Raw genomic sequence first — 16730 nt, 5'->3', positions numbered from 1 at the left:
TCAGAGGTACTAGAGTGAAAGGGCACTAGATTTAGAGTTAAGAGAGTTGAGTTCCTGTATTAAATTAATCGTCTGAGTCATCTCTAGGCTAGTTTCTTGAACCTCTGTGTCATCATCTACACAATAGATGTAACTGTCCCAGCCCAATGTACTGCTCTGCTTAAGCTGACCATTGGAAAGCACAAGACTGTGCTTTCGTAGAATTCACAGAACTCAAGGAATGAAGATGTCAGAAAAGTATCACCTCCCCCCTTTGCTCATACGACATATTCATATGTATGTCCCAACAAAGACACAATGCTTCAGTGACAAACAACACAAATAACCTCAAAGAATTTCAGTTTACCAATTCGCAATATATTAACATTAATAGTTATGGATAAAAACCTCATGCAAATATATGCTATAGGTTTTAGAAAGCTCTGTTCCCATTATTCTTTGACTAAAAACATCTTTTGAGATTGGTTCACTGAAATGGAACTTTTGTGTCTAGTAATTGCTGGAAGGAATCCTTCACATCTTTATTCATCAGGCTTTAAGTTAGAGGATTCAACATGGGGTTGACCACCGTGCAAAATACAGAGACCCCTTTGAAAGTTTGCTGACAGTTTCTGGAGTTGGGTACACATTAGAGGGAAAGGATGGTCCCATGGAAGATGATCATGGTGGTCAGGTGGGAGGCACAGGTGGAGAAGGCTTTGCAACACCTGCTAGAAGAACATATGTTTAGTACAGTCACAAAAATAAATATGTATGAAGCAAGGACAATGAGTAGTGTACTCACCTCATTGAAGGTGGCAAAACCAAAGAGCAGTAGGTGGGGAATGTGTATATCAGAGTTCAAGACAGTAATGAGAACAGAATATTCACAGAAACAGTGGTTGATTATGTTATGTATACAAAAGTTTAGTTGGAGAGTATAGCATAGGAGTACTAAGGGGCTAAACATACCCCATAGATATGACCCAGCCACCAGCAGGAAACAGAGACTTTGTGACATGGCTACTGTATAAAGCAGAGGACTACAGATGGCCACAAAGCGGTCGTAGGTCATCAGTGTCAGTGAGAAGGACTCAGTCACCACAGCAGTGCAGGAGATGAAGTACTGCAACATGCAGGTAGAGTAGAAGATATTTGTATCAGCCACGACCAGGTTCTCAAGCAGCTTTGGAGTAACAGTGGAAGAGTAACAAAAATCAAGAAAAGAAAGGTGGCTAAGGAAAAAGTACATGGGAGTGTGAAATTTTCGGTTAATCTTGATGATTATTATCATCCCAAGATTTCCTACTACAGTCATGACATACATCAACAGAAACACAAGGAAGAGAGGAATTTGAAGCTCTGGGTAACCTGTGAGACCCAAGAGGGCAAAGCTTGTCTCCACACTCATATTTCTTGCAACCATCACCAAAATGCCTTTGAAGGGAGGGGATGGGGGAAGAGAGATGTTCCTGCCAAAGGGGAAATTTATGGAGGTGAGCAACAAACATGTCATGACCTTCTATGATAGAAAAAAAAAAAAGATAAGAAAGAGTTATTGGTCCTAGTTTCTTCAATATAGAACATGTCTCATGCAGATAACTGCTATGGATATACTAAACCAAAATGAGTCTCTGAAATGTCTTTACATTTCTGTTGCAATTTGTGTTTCTGTAAGAAATACCATATTGTGATGTGTATATCCACACATTAGTTAGTAGCATAACATGCACATAACTGATGGGAAATGTTTGTATAAATGCTTATACTAGTGAAACATTCTGTGAAAAAATATGAAGTATTTGTCTCAAAGAACAACATATATTTTATATTTCTAATATATATTTTGACCATGTACACAAACCAATTAAAATCTTCAATAAAATAAGTTTCTATTTAAGGATAAAGTAAAATATTAGAACAATCTAGGTAAAGAATATATGAATTCCATTATAGCACATTTTGTTCAGTAAAAGTTATTTCTCTCATGGAATAGATGAGCTGCTGAGGTGTTGAGGGAGACCTCTGAGTGAGGTGCACATTTTGTTTGTGTTTATAGTCTAAGGGTTAACTTCTATTACAGCCTGGGCACTGTATAGATATCTCTTAAGGGTCTCAACATTTATCAGGTAAGAATTCTCTCAGAACTAACTCATTCTCATTCTTGTGAAAGGTTATATACCAATCTAACATGCATATAAAACGCATATGGATAAATATCCATTTCCAGGTGCAAAGTTGGGTCTATTCTTTGTGAAATGGCTGTCAATGGACTTGAAGCCAAATATTTCCTTGAGTGTTAATATCTTTCTTTAATATTATTGGAGTCAGAATCGAGTAGCATTTACAGTGACTTAACAAAACAAGAAAAATAAAAGACCCCAGTTACCGTCTCAGCAAACAATACTTTACCTGTTTCAGAGACAATCTGAGTAAACTTACCTGTTAAGAAAAACAGGCCACCATCCACCTTTTTGTCTGTAAGCTGAGTATAATTGGGTCTCCAAGGTTCTTACATCTATCTCTGTAGCCCTGGGGACTCAAACTCTGGAGAATCGCTAGCAACTTATTCCTCACAACCATCAAAACAATGAAATAAGGCAAGTACCAGATCCTTTGCACTATTTTTAATGTTTGGAATTTCCTTGAAATTACACAGAAAAAATGCATCTTGAAATTGACTACCAGACCTTGTTTGCACTTAATTAAAATGCTCTCTGGGAATTAAAACACTACAGTAAGGAAGTATTTCTCAAATCCTGCCTCATCTACAACAAAATTCAGTGGGCCTCTTTCAATTTTGTGAGCAGTATACACCAATTTCAGGCAAGTTACTCCAATCTATTTATGAAGTTACCCCAAAAATTGTCCATTTTGAGTGTATGCCAAAACAATTGAAAACTTTAACAAGTCCTGTCTTCCATGCCAGCTGCTGTGCTATTTGGACCATATGACCCAACGTACATGATTTTCCTTAAAGTGTGTTTGCAGATGAGGATTGCACAGAACTTTGGATAAGCCTCTATGTTGAATAACGGATCAGACTTTTAGGATTTCTCAAGAAAAGCCACAACTTCCTCTGCATATAATTATCCGTCTTTTGAGAAACAGCTTTTGACTTTTTAATAGACCTTAATAGAGAGAATGATGATAGGTTACTAAGTTACTATGCGACCTACACTTCCCCTCATAAACTGGCTATTGTCTATCTCACTAATTGATAATGTTAGGCATGCACAGCAGTCAATAGCCTTCCTGTTCTTGAAGATGGAAGTAAATTGCATGAACAAGTGGTCCAGGTGCCCACAGTCCGCACTCCTGTTGTATTGCTTCCTCCTCAAAAGTCTGAACATTTTGTGAGGTATTACCTAGAAAAACTTGATTCTTCAAAGCCTGGACTTGTCATGAGGTGTTCCTTATGAAAACCTGAATATGGAAGCAAGCATTTGGGATTTATTTTCAGATAATTCTGCATGATATTCTTGCACCACACAAAAGTGGACATTTACAGCACTATAATATTTCATTGGGATGTTCTTGAAAGACATTGTCAAAGGAAAATTCATCTAGTAATCAGAAGTTCAAAAAGTGTGCCTGGAACATTGGAATGACCATTTTAAAACTAAATTATGGGAAAGGCTCTGTTGACAATACTTTAGAGGGATGGAATAACCACCTCCAGAATGTGCTATATGCTCTAAATCTGAAACCAGTATACATTGCTCTTTCTCCAGTAATTTATGGGGCCCAGAATTTGTGGGTCCAGGGTGCAAATAGAAGTGGATCTTCCACATATTATCCTAAATGATTCACCAGGTAAATCTCTTCTTCCCATAAGTGTAACTATGAGCTCTAGTGGTTTAGAAGAGTGATGCTTCCACTAGGAAATTCAATGATGGATCCAACAAGCTGGAACTGTGACTTGTTTGACCAAAATATGTGGTGTGGGTGATGTTAAATAGATTCAGGAGTAGAGGCACCAAGATGCCTTACAGCTTATACTTCCAGTCTCTTCCAACACTGTTCTGAGATCACCACACAAGGAAGCCAGTGTAATCTACCATAGATGAGAGACTGTGTGGGACAATACTGAGTCACTTAGCCTATAGTCAGCAAGAAATCACCTAATAAAATGGTGAAATAATATTGGCATCATTTTAGTCCCAGCAGAGCTCCCAAATGATTGCAGCCACATGATGAACCCAAGTGCGACTGGCAGAAGAATCATGCAGTCAGCCCACAGAATGGTGAAAAATAACAAATTGTTTTTAGCCCCGAAGTTTTGGGTTGTTTTGTCCTCAGCAAAAGGCAAATGAAATATTATCCAAGCTACACTTTCACCTTTATACCACTGAGAGACTGAACTGAAAAAAAATGAACATTTGCCTATGTTTTTTAGAATATAACAGTACAGATTGGATTAAAGACATTTTCATAACCTTCAGCCATCTCATTCTCTTCTCCCTCCTCAGTGATAACCTTCATGTTTAATTTGGTCGTCTTCATTCCCATGATGTTATTTATTATATGTGAATACCCATAACCAATATATATTATTCATTGCACTCTTGAACTATATAAATAATATTGAACAATATTTCTGAGATTTATAACTGACTGGTATATTTTTATATACAATCATTTTAACTTGTCCAGTTGTGTGAGCACAACCATTATTTTTATGTGTATTTAGACTATTTCCATTTTTGTCATTATAAACAATATGCAACTTAACATTTCTATATATCCCTTTTTGTGCATGTGTACTTGAGTTTCTCCAGAGTAGTGATTCGCCACAATTTTTCATGTTGTGGTATACACAGAAAGTAATATTTGGAGGATTCACAGGATAAACTGAAGATGATTTGTTTTATATATTTTCCAGTTTTATCACCATTTTATTGACTGTCTTTTCCTAATTAATTTGTCATAGATATTTCTGTATTGTGAATATTGATCTTTAGTCAGTTAAGTATGTTGCAAAATTTTTCTTTCATTCTGAGGCTTCTCTTTTCAATATTTCCATATGTTTCAGTAAAATATGCTTTACTTTTAATATAGTAACATCTACTTTGCTTTCTGAATGTTTGCCTACTAGGAAGTCATAAAGAACTTCTCCTTTATTGTCCTGAGAGGTCAATTTTTACAAGAATTATGAACTGAAACATTAGTATAATATGCATTGCTTACAGAGACATTTCCACAGATATTTTGAAGTGTATTTATATATTTCAAGTACTTTTTCTTGGGAGTTGTGCATAATGATTCCTGAAACCTAAGCCTTTTAGAGGTACCATACTTCAAGAGTAATGATAGTGATATACTCTTTGAATCTTTCCAATAAGCTAAAATTATCACTTTGCCAGCGCCCAAAAGAAATTTAGCCAGAAATATGTGGAATGATCTAGAAGTATTTTGACACTTAATTCAAGCTATAAAAAAGTTCTCCCATCACGGTGAATGGGATCATTCCAATCAGGAGTCATTATTTGTCAATTATATCCAGAACCCTACAGGTGAGTTTCTGAGTCTATGCAATCCGAATGAACCAAAATTGCCTTCAATATTAACTATAATACTGAATAAACTCTTTAATTTTTCTGAAAACTGAATTTAGCTCTGAAAGAAGAAGACTAAGTTGAATATGACTGATTTTCAAAAATTAATTTCATCCCTAATTGTAAGAGATATTGTTGATGATGGAAGCATCATTTTTGTGGTTCTGACAACTGTAAGATAGGCAAGTAGTTATAGAATACCTAGCTAAAACCAAATACTTAATATAAGACATGAAAAAATTTCCATAGTACAATAATCAGTAATAGAAGCCTTCATATAAACAAGCAAGGTCATCTTTGAGTATATCATTCCTGTTTCTTTTGGCTTTTTGAATCTTAAGTGCAAGCTATATTCATTGAGGATTTATCACGCAAGTCTTACCTAGTTAAACAAAACATAATACTAAATTTTATCAATTTAGTCTGAACGTTTTCTTTCTTTCTTTCTTTTATTCATCCAGTAAGTATTCTAATGTGTTTCTAGGCACTTTTTTAGGCATTAGAGATACAAGATACAAAAATAATGCAGAACCTTTTGCCTTCTTGGAATTTATATTCTACTGAGAGAAACAAACAACAGAAAAATAAATGACTGCCTACGTTTAAAACATCATCTATTGCTATGAAAAGTTGTAATTCAGGTTAAGGGGATAAGGAGTGACTGTCTAATTATATTAGATTTTCAGGAAAAGACTCTCTGGGAAGGTGATATTTGAATAGTCACATAAATAATTCATAAGAATACATTTATTAAAATTGAATGCAAAAATACTTTGAAGTCTAATGGCTTGTTCACAGACTTTCACACTTTTGTATCTCAAGCTATAAGTCAGTGAGCTCAGCACGGAGATTAGCATGGTATAAAACACAGACCCTACTTGCACAGCTACCCATGAGCTTTTGTAGTTGGGCACACTTTAGAGAGAAAAGATGATGGTGAGGTAGAAAGGACAGATAGAGAGGACTCTGGGATGCCCACAGGTAAAAAGTATCTTTAGGACAGTGATGAAAATGAAAGCCAGGAAGTGATGACTATGAGCTTTCTTAATTCATCAAAATTGGCTAAAGTAAAAAACACTATCTAGATGAAGTGAAGAGGATTCTAAAGGGAAACAAATATTCATACAAAATGTATTAACTGTTGAACTCACCATAGGCAATACAATGAGAGAATGAGTATCAGGTTACAGACTATGTCCAGGTGTAGCATCTAGTCAAAAGGATGGAGCACAGCTTCTATACAAACATCTAGGAAGTGGTTATAGACTAGCGCTGCTAAGAATGAGGTTTTTTTTCTTTTTTTTTTTTTTAATAATTACATGTGCTTTAAGAGGAAAGAGAGAGGTGTGGAATTCATCATCTTTTATAAACTATATGGACCCCTAAACAGCTTTCCAATTTACAACCTTCTCTCAAGGTTTGTTCTCAACATCAGCCAGAGTTATTCTTCTAAAATTTAAATTAGATCATATCACTCTTCTAAAATCCTGCAGTGTTTCCCTGTTACACTTGAAGTAACAGCCAAAATTCTTAAAATATACTAAAAGCTCTGACTGATCATGTTTCCTGCCTTTCTGCCTTCTTGTCCTACCACTCTCCACCTGGTTCACTCTCGCAGAAACTTTGTCTGCAAAAGTTTATATAATTCAGAGAAATGGGAACTATACTACCACCACAAGGATTATGAAAGCTTTATTTCTCTAATTTAAGTGGTTCATGTCAACTACATGGATGGACCTTGAGGGTATTATGTTAAGTGAAATAAGACAGACAGAGAAAGACAAACACTGTATGACTCCACACGTAGGTGGAAGTTAACATATAGACAAAGAGAACTGATTGGTGGTTACCAGGGGAAAGGGGGTGTGGGGAGAAGGCACAAAGGGTGAAGTGGGGTACCTACAACATGACTAACAATAATGTACAACTGAAATTTCACAAGGTTGTAAACTATCATAATCTTAATAAAAAAAATAATCGATGCTTGTTATAAAGTTTGTGAAATTATTAAAATCTCATAATTACAATTATTTTTATTTTAATTATAATTATTTTCATTATTATTTGAATTGTTGCTGATGGAAGAAAGGAGAAATAAGGAATTCACTTTACATTCTCTAATGAGTCCATGTACGAGTAAATGTGAGTTTACACCAGCTGAATTTAATCCAAAATTAAAATATGTTTGTTTAGATTCCTGCTACTCAGAGTGTGTCCAACGGTCAGTAACACCAGCATCACTTGGAAGTCTGTTACAATGCAGAATCATGGCTGGCACTGCACTCAGATCTGCATTTTATAGCACTGCCAGGTGATTTGCCTGAATAATAAGGTTTGAAAATCTCTGGATTTGATTATCTTTGGTTTGCTGGAAATTCTTGTGATTTGGCTAGATATTCTGCTAAATTAAGAATAAATAAATGAAGATGCTAATTTTTTTTCTTTTTCTCTGTTGCCATTTATCATCGTTCTTCCTTTTTTATTAAAAGACCCAAGTCCAAAGAGAATTTAACTTTTCTCCATATTCAAGCCATTGTACTACAAAGTATGAAATAAAGGCAATTCACTCTGAAGGGTAATAACTGATAATGCTGACTTTATTATAAGTCTGTTGGAAGAGAGAACATACATATTTTGCATCCTTTAATAACACCACACCATACACACACACAGAAAGAGAGAGGAAGATACAAGCCTCTCTGGTGGAATTAAACTGGAAAGTTTTTATTTCACTTCCCAGAGTGAACAAACCTTGAGTAGTATTATCTGGAAAATGTGCCATACAGTATGTTAGTAATTAGTCAGAATATTATGGTAAAGTTATGTGGAATCTCTGTTTTGGAACTAAGGAAAATTAAAAGTAAAATATCTGCTTATGTTTTATAATTGCCTACTTACACATATAAGAAAATGTTGTGTGGTATATCTTTATAGTGTAAGGTGAAGTTAAAAAGTTTTATTTTAGATCAACACACTTGCTCTGAAGATGAAATTATTATTTAATCACTAAAGTGATGTGGAACCACAGCATTGAGTATCTGCATAGTGCATATTCTGGGGAGCTTTGTGTCACACAAATCATGATTAGAAAGAGATTAACAGAGATAACACTTTGATTTATTTTCTAATTCAGTGGCTGGGTTAATATTAACAAATGAATAATCAATATAGAGGACATTTCAATTATAACAGTTCTAATCATGCCATATTTGTCTGGCAGATGAAGCTACGTCATGCAGATGAAATGTGTAATCGAATGCAGATTAAACTTTAAAAGCAAAACAAAGATTATACAAACTGTTTTTGAAATGTATTATGATATCCACTGTGTCAGTAAATAGAATTTACAAAATCAAGTTTGACACATTATATTGTGAGATATGTGAGATCAATAAGCATGAATTTTTCATTTTCGGTCCCTTTGGTTATCCTTCCAGAAGTTCACATAAAGATATTTTTACTTGATATTCAGAGTCATGGTGTTTAACTTCCTATACCATAACACAACTACAAGAAACCCTTGTGAAAAAAGGAGCAAGTAATTTGGCCAGATCTTAGAGATTGTGCCTCCAGGCTCTCACTGCTAACTCTTCCATATTCACGCTCCTAGTCAGCTACAGCTTTTCAGAATTCCTCTACAAGCCTGACATTCTCATTGCTTAAGTGAAATTGAAAAATGCTATAAAAATGATTTATTGCACCAATATATAAGTCAACAAATTTGGATTGTATGATCTGATATTTACTGTTAAGTAATCTTCCTAGAGTTGCTGCAGTAAATTACCACAAACTTGGTGACTTAAAACAATGGAAATTTATTCTCTTACAGTTCTCAAGACCAGAGGCCTGAAATCAATGTCTTGGCAGGACCATGTTCCCTCTGAAGATGCTAGAGAAGAATCTTTTCTTTCATCCTCCAGATTCTGGTGCCTCCTGGAGCCACACTCTTGATAGTAGCAAATGCCAATCCCTTCCTCTACCTTCACAAAGCCTTTTCCTCTGTGTGTCTCCATGTGTCCATCTTCCAAGGACACACTCACTGGATTTAGCGCCGACCCTAGTCCAGTATGATCCCGTCTTGATCTTTACCTTTATTACATCTGCAAAGACCCTACTTCCAAATAACATCACATTCTGAGCTTCTTGCCAGACATGGATATTTTGGGGACACTTCAACCCATAACACTTATGTTACTTGATGTATGGTTCACAGCTATTTTACTAAACATTGGTGTGAACGGAAATCAAGTGATAAAATAACTAGTTTATTATAGTAGATTCAAAAATTTGATAAATTGACTAGATAATTTGAATCATCATCTCTATTAGAAGCATTGAACAATCCTCCATATAATAAATCAAATTCCTTTTGGAAATATAAATCTTCAACAAAATTATATTGAGTAATTCATTAATTTCCTGACACTCTCCTTCACATCTTTGTTCCTGAGTCTATAGGTCAGAGGTGTCAGCATGGGAATCACCACTGTATGAGATACTTTGACTAAGGAACCATGAGTTTTTGGAGTTGGGTACACAATAAAGGAACAGGATAGTCCAATGGAAGGTGGTGATGGTGGTCAGATGGGAGGCACAAGTGGAGAAGGCTTTTTGGGGTCTACCAGCAGAAGGTATTTTCATGACAGTGACAAAAATGAAAATATAAGTAGTGGGGATGATTACCACCTGCTCACTTCACTGAATATGGCAATAACAAAACAAAGCACTTTGCTGATGTAAGGTTCAGAGCAGGAGACAGAGATGATGACTCAGCACTCACAGACAAAATTATTTATGATGTTAGACCCACGGAAGGATAATGCCAGGAGAAAATATGTGAGTGTCAGGAAAGAGACTATACCCAATATATAGGGCCCAGCCACTAATGAGGCACAGCACTTTGGGGACATGATTCCTGTGTAGAACAAAAGGTTGCAAATTGCCACAAATCAGTCATAGGCCACCACTGCCAACATATTTTCTGCCACTACAAATACACAAGCCAAGAAGAATTGCATGATGCATCCTATTAAAGAGATGATTCTGTCTTCTACAGCCAGGTTTTCCAACAGTTTGGATGCAACTGTAGTAGAATAACAGAAATTACTACAGGAGAAGTGGCTAAGAAAAAAATAACATGGGAGTGTGGAGTTTAGGACTGACCCTGATGATCATGATCATGCCCAGGTTCCTCTCACTGCAGTGACTGTGTAGGTGGTCAAGAATACCAGGAACAGGGGCACCCGAAGTTCTGGATACTCTGAGAAGCCCAAGAGGGTGAATGTGGTTCCAACACTGATTTCCTTCAACCAACAATGTGATTATTGTTGGATAAAATATGAAATAATGATGATAAAAATAATAGCAATGATACTGATGGTAGTCCATTTATATAACATGTACCATGTGGCAGGCATTGTGCTAAAACGTTAAAATATATTAATTTAGATCCTCAAATACCACTATGAATTGTAAAACAAGTAGCCCTATATTTTACATAAGGAAACTGAGGCATACGTAATTTAAAAAACTTGTTAGAGGTTGCACAGCTTGTTAGTGATGAGTGGGGTTTTGAAGTTGATCCTGAGTGCCAGGATTTGAATTAAGTTCAGGGTAACAAAGAAAATTATTCTACATTGTTGTAGAAAATATGTTCCTTTCACAATTTCGTCATTCTGAAGATCTGTGCTTTCTAATGGTACTAATATAACAATGAATATAAAGTTAGCACTAAGACTTATACAGGAAGGACAAGGATAAATAAAGTGTCGGAGGTGATAATATTTCTAAAGTCATGATTTTCAAATTGAGGATCATAGGAAAAGCAGCATTTGTGAGTCTCCACAAGAATTTTTGAGTTTTGAAAAAATGTATGGACATTGAAGGGATTATAGCCCCATATATCTTCAGGCTTTACATTGATTTTATCTTTATGCTACAATAATCGCCTTAGTGTTCTACAAACAATATAGCAACCTGACAAAATGAAGTTGCGTTTGTGACATATTATTCCCACACTCCTGTATCTTCTTTCCTACTAATGTGTTTTCTCACTTAGTGTCACTGATGTTCTCAACATACTCATCTAGATTCCTTGATCATTATCTTTTAACTTTCTATGATTATTTTAATTGTGTGTGTGTGTGTGTGTCTCTGAAGAAGATAGTCCCTGAGCTATCATCTGTTGCCAATCTTCCTCTTTTTGCTTGAGGAAGATTGTCACTAAGCTAACATCTGTGCCAATCTTCCCATATTTTTTCATGTGGGATGCCGCCAGAGTGAGGCTTGAGGAGTGGTTCTACATCCATGCCCAAGATCCAAATCTGCAAACCACCTTAGCAGAGTGCACACTTAACTACTATGCCACTGGGCAGGCTCTTTTATTATTATTTTTTAATCTGATAACTTTACTAGGCATATTATAATATTAAATACTCATAAACTATCTGAGTTGGAGAGCAACTTATAATGTGTTTTACTCGAACCTTCTATATTCTCTAGAGCTTTCTATATTCTTTAATGTATTTTTTCTATATTCTTACTGGTTATTATAGTAATAAACACCAATGGTTACATAATCACACTCAAAATGTCTGATAATGGAAACATTGATTTTGATTAAAGGTACATATGTGATAATCTTGTTTTGAGTCATACAATATTTTTTATATTTGTATATGTTATTTTGAGAAAGCAAAGCACCTGTATTCTCAAGTGGTTCATAAGCACAGAAGTATCTTTAATAATTTGACAATGTTTTTAAAAATAAGTTTAGAATAATAACATGTGCCAATAACAAACATATATCTGAAATGTTCAGGTTAACAAAAGATTATTAGTATGATTCTCGTAGAGAAAGTCATCATTTTAGTTTTGTCTGACCAGGTCAAGGCAGAAATAAACTCTTATCTCTTTCCCAGCTAAATGCTATTTTTTACACTCCAAGGAATGTATTTACTATACATAGAAAAGAGAATAGGATGGAAAATGACAGAGCTAATATTGATTGACCAGCATAATGAAAGAAGGATGGGCTAAGAAACATATATTTAAATTCTATTCGGGCTTTGCCACTTACTGTGTTATCTTTGGTGAATTGCACAAATTTTCTGAGCCTCAACCTCTTAAGTAATAATGACGTGATAATACATATTTCACAAGTGTGTAAGGATTAAGTTAGGAAATGATGTTAACATATTAGCACAGAATCTGACTAAGGTGGAGTCCAGGAGATGTAGGTTTCTCTACCTTCACGTCTTTTAATTCTTAATGCTATGTTATTATTTTTGCAGCCTTACATTATTAAAAAAACAAAAACAACTAAGAAATAGATCATAAGCCAAACTGGGCATTTGCAGACATGTGGGTACAATTTGGGATGTCAAAGGATAACTCAGCTCTCTTTCTTGGATCTCCTCTTGGCCCTGTTCAGCTTAATTAACCAATTACTGTCCTTCAATAAATTGTCTGTTTTCCCCTTTGTTTTTTCATTACTATCTGACTCTCTTGTCCTCCCTTTCTAATCTTGGCTGGTGCCTATGGGAGACTTAGCAAGCTGCAATCATGACTCAGGTATTATGGTAGCTGAGGCAGTGCCAACGTCCCTGTAGTGCTGCCAGCTTACACTGTGAGAACATCAGTTTCTTCTTTTCTTCATTACTGTTATTATGACAATCCTTAGCTCTGAAAACTTTGATTTCTCCCTATTGGCTTATTTACAAAATCTAAATGTCTCTGCTCAGTTTTACCTAAAGCCTTAGATAATTATTACCTAGTGTTCAACCTTCTTCAATCATGCCAATCTCCTCAGCTTCTAATGAACAACACTTGCTCACTTATTCCTTGGCTTATTTGATTTTTTTCTTTTACCTGGAACATCCTCTTTTTCTAGTGTACCAATGCAGCACTTGTAATATATAAAGCTTTAAATGAAAATCGCTACCACAAATAAGTTTTCCCTTTTCACTCCAGCAATGTTTCCCACATTCTTGGTGGACTTACAGACATTACCATCAAGAAATCAAATTCCATGACATATTGTGTTGACTATTACTTTATACATATTATTCTTATCTGCTTTATACAAGATTTTGAGGAAATTCTCAGATTTCATAATATTCTTTTAAAACTTTTCTGTGTGACTGAATTATGCTAGACACATGGTAAATGTCCTCAAAGCAAAAATCAGGATGATACCACAGGGAAGGGGGAAGAGATCAAAGCACAGCAATGTGAGCTTTTGGTAAGATGAACTCAGGAGATACTATGTCATTTAGACTAATAAAGAGTGTACACTGCCTCAAAGGTTGCAGGACTTCAATGTCACCATATACATGAAAGATAACATGAGATAGGTCACCCAACCTGAAACCAACTCACCTGAAGATCTTGCTCCTAGTAATAATAGTCTGCAAGGAAGTACACACTCAGAATTCAAACACTACTGAAAATATTAAGGAGTTGGTAAATACAGCAGGGCTCCACAAAATATTTTAATTAATGTGGTGGAAATGTATTTCTTTCTTAATATCCAGAAATAACAGAGAAAAAGAGAGAGAGGGAGAAAGAGAGAGAGAGAAGAAGAGAGAGAGAATGAAAGAGATTTGTAAGCTGAATCTGACTCCTAGGAAAAAACCGTAGGCCTTATGTGTGCCTCCAGAACCTCAGGGATTTAGACCCTAGAGAATCTTTAGTGAGCTCTTTCTTTTTATATAATAAACTAAAAAATTAGATTGAATGCTCTCCTATGTGGCATTTTACATGAATGCAATTCCTCTGAACTACTGGAGACAATGCTTCACCAAGCCTAACTCATGAATTTCTTTTCAAAGTTTAATTATAGAAAATACACAAATTGACTTTAGATATCGTGGTGACTACATTATACAGCAAAGGAAAAGAAAAATCAGCTAAAATGCAGCTGTTTGGAGATAACTGCTGTTAACATTTGCCGTATGATATTTTTGTATTTTTGTATGCATAATGTGTGTGTCTAGAGATCTATGAACATTGTAACTTGGATTCTGGCTTTTACATTTAACATAAAAAAAACATTAAGACTCTTGGAAATGTTGATTCACTTCATCGAGGCTAATTTGCATTTTCTTCTGAATGTGGACAATCTTCTCTTCCAAGCTAATATTAACACAATTGAATAATATAATCTGTTTGTGTCCATACCTTCTTAAAAATGACATATGTATTTTGCAAAAATATTTAACTCTCTAAAGCCACTGAGTGTCAACCAAACCGTTGGTTCCACTACACCCAAATATCACCCAATTAGATCCACTTACACTTTCTCTGGGCCCCTGACAACCTGACTAACCCTTGCCAGAGTCTAACAGGAACCCCTAACACAACGGAAATTATTTATCTCAAAGTAAAGAATTATTTATTGTATAGGGCATGGGCTTGCTCCAGAAACCCAGGGGTCTGCATTGTTATTCTCCCACTGTGATTGGCATGAGTTGCACACTGTATCTGCTCTCCACCACTGACTCTTCTGCACCCCTGACCAGCTCTGGAGCCAATTTCTGCCCCAGAGTCACTCAAGGCTAGCAGCCTTCTTTGTCACCTGGTATATGAGAATTTTATGCTGCATAATAAATTACCACCTACTCAGTGACTTAAACTAATGCACCTTTTTATATCACAATTTCTACAGGGAAGCAGTCCAGGTACCACTTAGCGGGTGTTTTGGACTTTCTGGGATTTCATCAGGCTGCAATTCAGGTGTCATTCAGAGCTGTAGTTTCATAAGAGGCTCAGTTGGGGAAAAATACCTTTCTAAGCTCCACAAGTTGTTGGAAGAATTCATCTCCTTGCAGGTACAGGACTAAGGTACCCATTTTCTTGTTGGCCATTGATCACCACCTGCTCTGAGATCCTAGAAGCCACTTGCAATTCCTCGTTACATGGCCCTCTCTGTAGGCTCTCTCACAACATGATATCTTACTTCTTCAAAGCCAGCAATGAAAAGAGTCTTTCTTTCTTCAAGGAGGGCAAAGTCTCTCTTTTAAGGGCTTTCACTGATTAAACCAGGGCCACCCATGATAAACTCTCATTTAATTAAGTTAAAATTAACAAATGTTGGCCCTGAATTACACATCCAGAATTCTTCACATTGCTATATAACTTAACCCAACCAAGAGGATGCCATCCCGTTAACTTTACTACAGTATATTGTTTGGAATTAAGTCACAGGTCGCCTGCACAGAATGATAGGAGATTACACAAAGGTACGTACACCAGGAAATGACAACAAACAATTAGCTTAAGGATTGTTTATCATACCTGGTATAAGAGTCAAAGCAGTACTCCTAGGTGTGGAATGTGTTGCCTCTAAAGCATTAAAAGAGGTCTTCTAAGAGCTGTGTATTCTCATTTGTGATAAAGGACAGAAGATGCAATAATTAGTCTTTTATTTTGGAGAGGATAGCCTGCATTGTTTATGATTACTTCACCCCTAAATGCACCATTTAAGTGAAAGGTCCCTGAATCTCTTCTTCCTTTATGTCTTACTAAGACCTTCAGCTACTAGCCACCTCTTGTTTATCCTCTATTGTTATAATGATGCTATCAATGTAATGCACTGGTGTGTTGTTTGTGGCATGTTCAAGGTGTAGAGATTTATTCAAACTGTATCACAGCAGAGATCTGGATGGTTAACATGGACCTGCGCAAAACTTAAAAGAAATACTTTTATCCATCCCATGGGAATGTTAATTGTTTATGATTTCCTTTTAAAATTCAAAAAGAAAATACATTTGCCAAATCAATGACAGCAAACTATATGCCTTAAGCCACATTCACCGTCTGAATGGATACTATTTGGTTGAGTTTTCCATAGTCTACAGTTATTCTCCATGATCAACCTGATTTCCTTCCACCTGAAGAACTCTTCTTATGATTGATTTTACCGTAGATCTATTACAGTATATTCCTTTAGGACTTTTCGTCTGAAAAGACTTTGTTCCATTATATTTTTTAAAGGAATTTCTTGGGCATAAGATCTTAGGTCTACAGTTATTTTCTTCACCAATTTAACCATATCACTCATTGTTTTCTAACTTCAAGGTTTCACTAGAGGTCACTTATAGTCTTCTGCTTCAGTTAGGCTAGGGAAGATAACTGCAGAGCAGCAATTCCATGAAATTATTTTTTCCCAAAGATGAGTTGCAAAAATTATTT

The 16730-nt window shown here is 35.7% G+C and overlaps 1 pseudogene; it reads right to left on the bottom strand.

Annotated features, from left to right (window-relative positions):
• Window positions 1-466: 466 nt before the first annotated feature.
• On the bottom strand, window positions 467-1495 carry LOC103544498 (olfactory receptor 5D14-like; annotated as a pseudogene).
• Between the last annotated feature and the right edge of the window lie 15235 nt (window positions 1496-16730).

This window comes from Equus przewalskii, chromosome 11, assembly GCF_037783145.1.
Source record: "Equus przewalskii isolate Varuska chromosome 11, EquPr2, whole genome shotgun sequence".
NCBI classification, from domain to species: Eukaryota; Metazoa; Chordata; class Mammalia; order Perissodactyla; family Equidae; genus Equus; species Equus przewalskii.
The sequence above is the reverse complement of the archived record's forward strand: the minus strand, read 5'-3'. Positions and strand labels throughout refer to the sequence as shown.